Genomic DNA, 6,179 nt, shown 5'->3' with positions numbered 1-6,179 from the left:
ATGTTCATGTTATATGAAAGCAAACATATTATCTAATTCTGCATTGTATCCTCATTTCCCATTTTATAATGTGCTTCTAGGGTACTTAGGTAAATATACTAGGTACTTGAAATGAACTGATGGAAGTGCTACTAAATATGCTACCATATGAACTAATTTTAAACCTATACTTCAATACCATTTGTGTAATCTTAAGCAACATCTCTTATGCACTCCGAGCATCTTCTGATTAATGAGGATTAAAGCAGGAATGTATGTAAATCTCCTTAAATATTGATTTAGAGTTATAATCATTTCAAATTCAAACTGTAATTTTCTAAATGTTAATAGAAATGATGTTGAGCCATCAGTTTCATTTTCCTAATAGCTTATAAACTTTCAAGACTGTGCAGTTTGCAACATAATTTAAATGACTGTCCACCCAAGCATGTTTTAAAAACAATTAGTTTTGGGCTGTAATGACGGTTCAGTTGTCTAATGCTCTGCCTGCAAGCACCAGCATCTCACGTAAACACCAGCTCAATTCCAGCTACTCTACTTCTACGGCGTACAAAAGCAGAAGATGGCTCTAACCTTGGGACAGTGCACACAGTGGGAAACCCAGAAGAAACTCCTTGCTTTTGATCATGGAGAGTAAATCAGAAGATGAAAGAACTTTGTCTCTCTTTTTCTCTGTAACTATTTCTTTCTAACAAAAAAATCAATATTAAAAAAATAGTCAATTCTACTGTTTAATTGGCCAATACTTGTGCGTAGGTTATGTTAATTTGTACTGAATCAACTTCTCATGAATTTGTATGCACTGATTGCACAAGTATTCATCCTCACAGTTACATTTCATCCAAGTCCCCCAAAATTTTGCTTTGCATAAAACAGTTAAACCACAAGGAATGCAATAGATTATGGACAACAGCATAGTAATAAAGGTTTTAAAGCAATTTTTTTTATTGTTGTTTGCTTCTTAAAGAATATTTCACTCCAATTTTCCCTTAATTAGTATAATTGATAACAGTTATAGAAATGTCTGGCATTTTAATCATGCAGACATTTTTTTCTGTTTAAAGGGAAATTAATAACTGTCAGTAACCTATTTCCAGTGGTAGTTAGAAAGGGAATTTAAAACGGGTTAATAATTTCAGCAGAACCCTCAGAGCATGCTCCACACTGGGAACACTGGGAAAACATCGGGTGATTGTTCCCCAATCCTGGATACTAAGGATTTTGGGAAGCTATGTGCAGCTTCTCCCCTTATCTCATCCCTTTCCCTGATACAGAAAGAAAAGAGAAAATTCAGAAACAAAAGTCTCACCCACTTTCCCCAACCCATGATAATCAACTATGTAAACATCAAAATAAAAAAAAAAGATAAAAGGGAGTAATAAGTGGTTGACATAATAAATTTGAAAGATCACATAGCTAGGGCTCACACATGAAAAAAGGAATGAAAAGAAGACATAAAATATTGTGGAAAATGCAGCAAAAATTCCATTTACACAAGTAATTTAGAATACTGAGTGGTTAAATCTTTAACGTGTAAGTTAATCATCATAATTAGGGAAGAAATATTTTATTTAACTAGCATCAACTCTTTTGTTGATTAATTGAAAAACAAGAAAATCAAGCTCTGTTTTGATCGCTGCTATACATCAATTTATCAATGGCTTTTAGATAAAGGTAACAGATACATGTTTATATACATAAAATGCTAAATGATACTAATGGATGACTATAAGAAACACTGATGTAACAAGAGGAAATTTTCAGTAGTACATCTTTGGATTTTCATATACTATAAGTGGTTTAGGATTGTTACAGGGGCATGCATTTTAATGTAGATAATTAAAACAATGTCTATCAGATCAAAATCCCATATGCTGAGTGTAGGTTCAGGTTGTGAGTGCCTTGCCTCAGATCTGCCAATGCATCCTGGGAGCAGAAGATAATGGCATCAATGCTTTGAAAACTTGGATGGAACTCCAGATTGCTGGCTTTGTACTGGCCTAGCTATAGCTGCTGTGGATATTTGGGAGGTAAAACAAGGACAGAAGATGGAAGTCTCTTACTCATTCAATCACTCATTCCTGTTTTCACTCTACTTTTCAAGTAGGTGAAAATAAACATTGCTTTTATTTTTATATTTATATATACATATATATAAAGAAATGTCACCAATCATTATATTTATAGAAATATCTTATAAATGACATGCGCCCTTTGAATAATGTCAAGAATGAATGATTATAAAATCTGGAAGGATGTTAAGAGCCAGCAATTAAACATTCACTTCCAAATCCATTCTTTGCTGAATGTTGAATCACCAGAGATTTTGGCTCATGTGCCTAGCATGTCAATCTATTCAAAAATAATTGACTTTAACATTTGGAATTCAGAGGAGTAGAGATGCTCACCATGACTATGACTGAATGAAAGTGTTATGAAATAATGTACAAAAAGGGAGAGGAGTTTGGAGAGAAACCTTGAGAGAATGCTTAATTTGGAGAGTTGAGTTGGGAAACTGGGAGGAAGGTTTGGAAGTAAACAGCATACAACAACATGAAAACCTAAGAATAATGAAGGGGAATGATAATAAAACACTGAGTATCTGCATAGACTTTATCCAATGTGAGAAGCGAATTTGCACTTGTTGCTAGAGACAGAATGATCTTTTTTAACATTAGTAAAGCCATATATGAACAAAATCATCAGTAAATATAAGACAGTCTTTTTAGAAAATATCAGTAGATGATTTAACTATAGTAGCTAACAGACATACTAGTTTCCTAATAGTTAAAAGCATCATGCTTCAGAATCAGTCTTAATTTCAAGCAGTTTCAAATAAATATGTTTAGAGTACTACTAAGGATCAGATATTGTTGAATAATGTGTAGCTTTTCTACATATTTAGGTAATTCTTTCCTGATTTCCAACTACTCTACTCAAAACAATAGGCTAACTCTTTTTATTATTTATTTCAATTCTAATCACATATAGAAAGAAGAAAAGCGCAACATCTTGAATATTACAACAGTGAAAGAGACATTTTTTTTGTTAACATTATTTTTGTTGTGTTTGTGCAAGCCACAAAGACATTTTTCACTTCAACTCAATTTCTAATGTAAAGTCTATATGGTCCATTATAAGCAAAGTACCTGTCACCAAATGTAAATTGGAAAGTCTTCTTTTGGTATGATTTTGTTTCCAATGATAACAAACCTCAAAAGATCATGAAGCCAACAGCAAAGAGAAAGAAGAAACTGTATAGTGTATCAAACTGGAAATCCTTCCTGGTTTTTCAACTGGTTTTTCAAATCCTTAATTTTAACTGTATCAAACATTATGGTCATACAGAAAGAGGAAACATGTCACATGGAAAGGAATGTAGCTTACCCAGTGTGAAACTCAAAACTCATGACTGTCGCTGAAAATAAAGATGTGTACAAGCTAAAGAAGTTATCTCTTCAGTAACAATTTAGCTAACATTTATTTACAAATTGAAGTTTATACTACCATATTAAAATTCTAACAAAGGCTACCAGAAAAATAGATGCACCTTGGTAAAATACTAATGATTCTTATTTATTCAGTTTTGTAATAAAACCAAATTTGATCATTTTGTACATAAAGAATACCTAGCATACACTTTGAGCATAGGGGCAATCAACCTGATGAGTTATACTGATGAATTTCTCTCTCTGGTTCCAGTATGAATAAATTAAAATTCCATCTAGTTTCCCAAAAGGTCATCAAATGGAAAGTACGACTCTGAACTCTTCCTGCAACTTTCCTAGGTCATAAGCATGGAGCTGGATTGGATGCGGAGAATTGGCGACAGGAACTGGTTCCTGTGAGATGCTGCCAGTGCACCTGCGGGATATTTGCCACATGTTGCATCTTTTCAAGAGCTTTTGTACAACACTGGATGGTTAGTTTTGTACATCACTTTGGCTAGTTTACAGAATCCAATTATTAATGCTAAAGTAAGCTTGTTCTAAGTGTATTTTGGTGGTCTACTTAAGATCTATAATCAGTGGAACTTAAGCTGATTTAAGTAAAGGATATTAGTATTTTTAATAGTACGAATGGGTTCACCAACAAATTGAAATCCTTAAGAAAAAGCATTGGATCTCCCTGATAGCCGATTCTTATCAGTCTTACATTAACTCTACTGTGAAGATCCATCCTACAAAACTGGAATTGCTAGCCCTCATTACCACATGGATCCACGATCCATGATAAAACCCTTAATATCTTTACTCAACAAATCTATATTGGTATCTATAACCATCTCCATATCCCTTATAATCTGCATTTTAGATCTTCTGGGAATGTCATTGCAATTAGTAATGCAATATGCACTGATTTGTAAAATACAAACTGTTTAATAAGGAGAAATATCATTTGTGATTTCTAGCACTATTGAATTGCATTTTCAAGATTTAAAGTTAATAGCATATTCCTTAACATTTAGTATATTAAAGGGCATTTTAAAAAGTTAGCATAACCTTTAATAGAGACTAATTTATAATTTTCAAAATGCTTTAGATTTTTTTAAAATCTTAAGATATATGAGTCAGGCCTGGTACAATGATTTAAAGCCAAATCCTCACCTTGCATGCACCCGGATCTCATATGGGTACGGTTTGTGTCCGGGCTGTTCCACTTCCCAACCTGCTCCCTATTTATGGGCTGGGAAAGGAACAGAGGATCGCTCAAAGCCTTGGGACCCTGCACACATTTGGGAGGCCCAGAACAATTTCCTGGCTCTTGCTTTGGGATCGGCTCAGCTCAGGACATCACAGCCACTAGTGAAGTGAACTGGTGGATGAAAGATTGCTGTGCCTTTCCTTCTCTTTGTAAATGTGTCTTTCCAATATAAATAAATAAATTTTTAAAAAATTCTCGGTCCACTTGGATTGAGTACTAAAAGCTCTACATCGCAGAAACCCCTTGGTCCAAGACTCACCAGGATGACTGATCACCCTCAATTAGTGTCACTGCAGAATCTCTTCTCCTGCCCAAATAAGTACTATATCACCAACATCCCTCAATAAATTCAATTACCATTGAATGGAATTATAAATGACACAGGATTATAAATGACATAGGATTATAAAAGATAATAATAAAGTAGGGAAGGAAGAAAAGAGTACAAAAATGGACAGTAGGAAGAGTAGGGTAGAAAGCATAACTATGCTTCTAAATCTGTATGAATGATATCAATTAGGTTTCCTTTATAAAACAAGTAAAGAAATATCTCACATATTGCTTTGTTGAATTTTAATAAGTACTATTCTAAGAATCTAGATTAACAAATCACTATTTTTCATAGGAGGGAAATAAATTAACTCAAACTAAACATGGTGCCAGAATACTTTAACCATGACTATTGCAAGTGATAGTTGTATAGATTTCACATTTTAATGTTTATAGATTTGTTCTTCTTAGAGTGTACTCATCTTTAAATGTAAAGAATAGCCACAATGGAACTATTTGTACGCATTATCCCTGAAATACAGTACAACCCCCCAAAATTCTTCTCTTCCCACTGATTTTGACCTTAACACTCTCACAGGTAACCATTCTGTCAAACAGCAAGTAATAATTCAGTTTCCAATTCAGTGAAAAACCATAGCTTAACCTCTATTTTAACAGCTGAAATTCTTATGTACTCCATGGGTCATATCTGGTCACATTTAAAGCCTCTTAAATTCAGTTACTATGGAAGAAATGGACATCACATACAGTATCCCCGGGGTGAACTGAAAAAAAAATATTATCCATAAAATGCCTTTTTCTGAGTCTCTTTCCAAAATTACCCAAAGAACATTTTATCCTGACCACAATCGATAGTCCCTTTTACATTTTTTCTTATGATAGGTGGCAAAGCTCTTGGTTGATATCTCACATCATGAGCTTTCAGTGAAATTCAACAAACTGCACTTCAATTACCCGAGGTTCCTTTGTTCTTACATTGGTGTCACAAAATGTTGATTGCTGTAGAACTTTGCAGTAATATATCACTAAAGGTTTTGCTAGAACATATTGGCAGGTTGTCAGAAATCACATATTCATACAAAAATGAATCAAAGGAATTTTGATAAACTCCAAATGTGGGAAAATAAAGCTAGTATACATTTTCACTTCTAAGGGCTTATTAATACTTAACATTAATTAATTTT

The sequence above is a fragment of the Ochotona curzoniae genome, unplaced genomic scaffold, assembly GCF_017591425.1.
Source record: "Ochotona curzoniae isolate NIBS_2020 unplaced genomic scaffold, NIBS_Ocur_1.0 contig_1014, whole genome shotgun sequence".
NCBI lineage: Eukaryota > Metazoa > Chordata > Mammalia > Lagomorpha > Ochotonidae > Ochotona > Ochotona curzoniae.
This window is presented reverse-complemented; position numbering follows the sequence as displayed.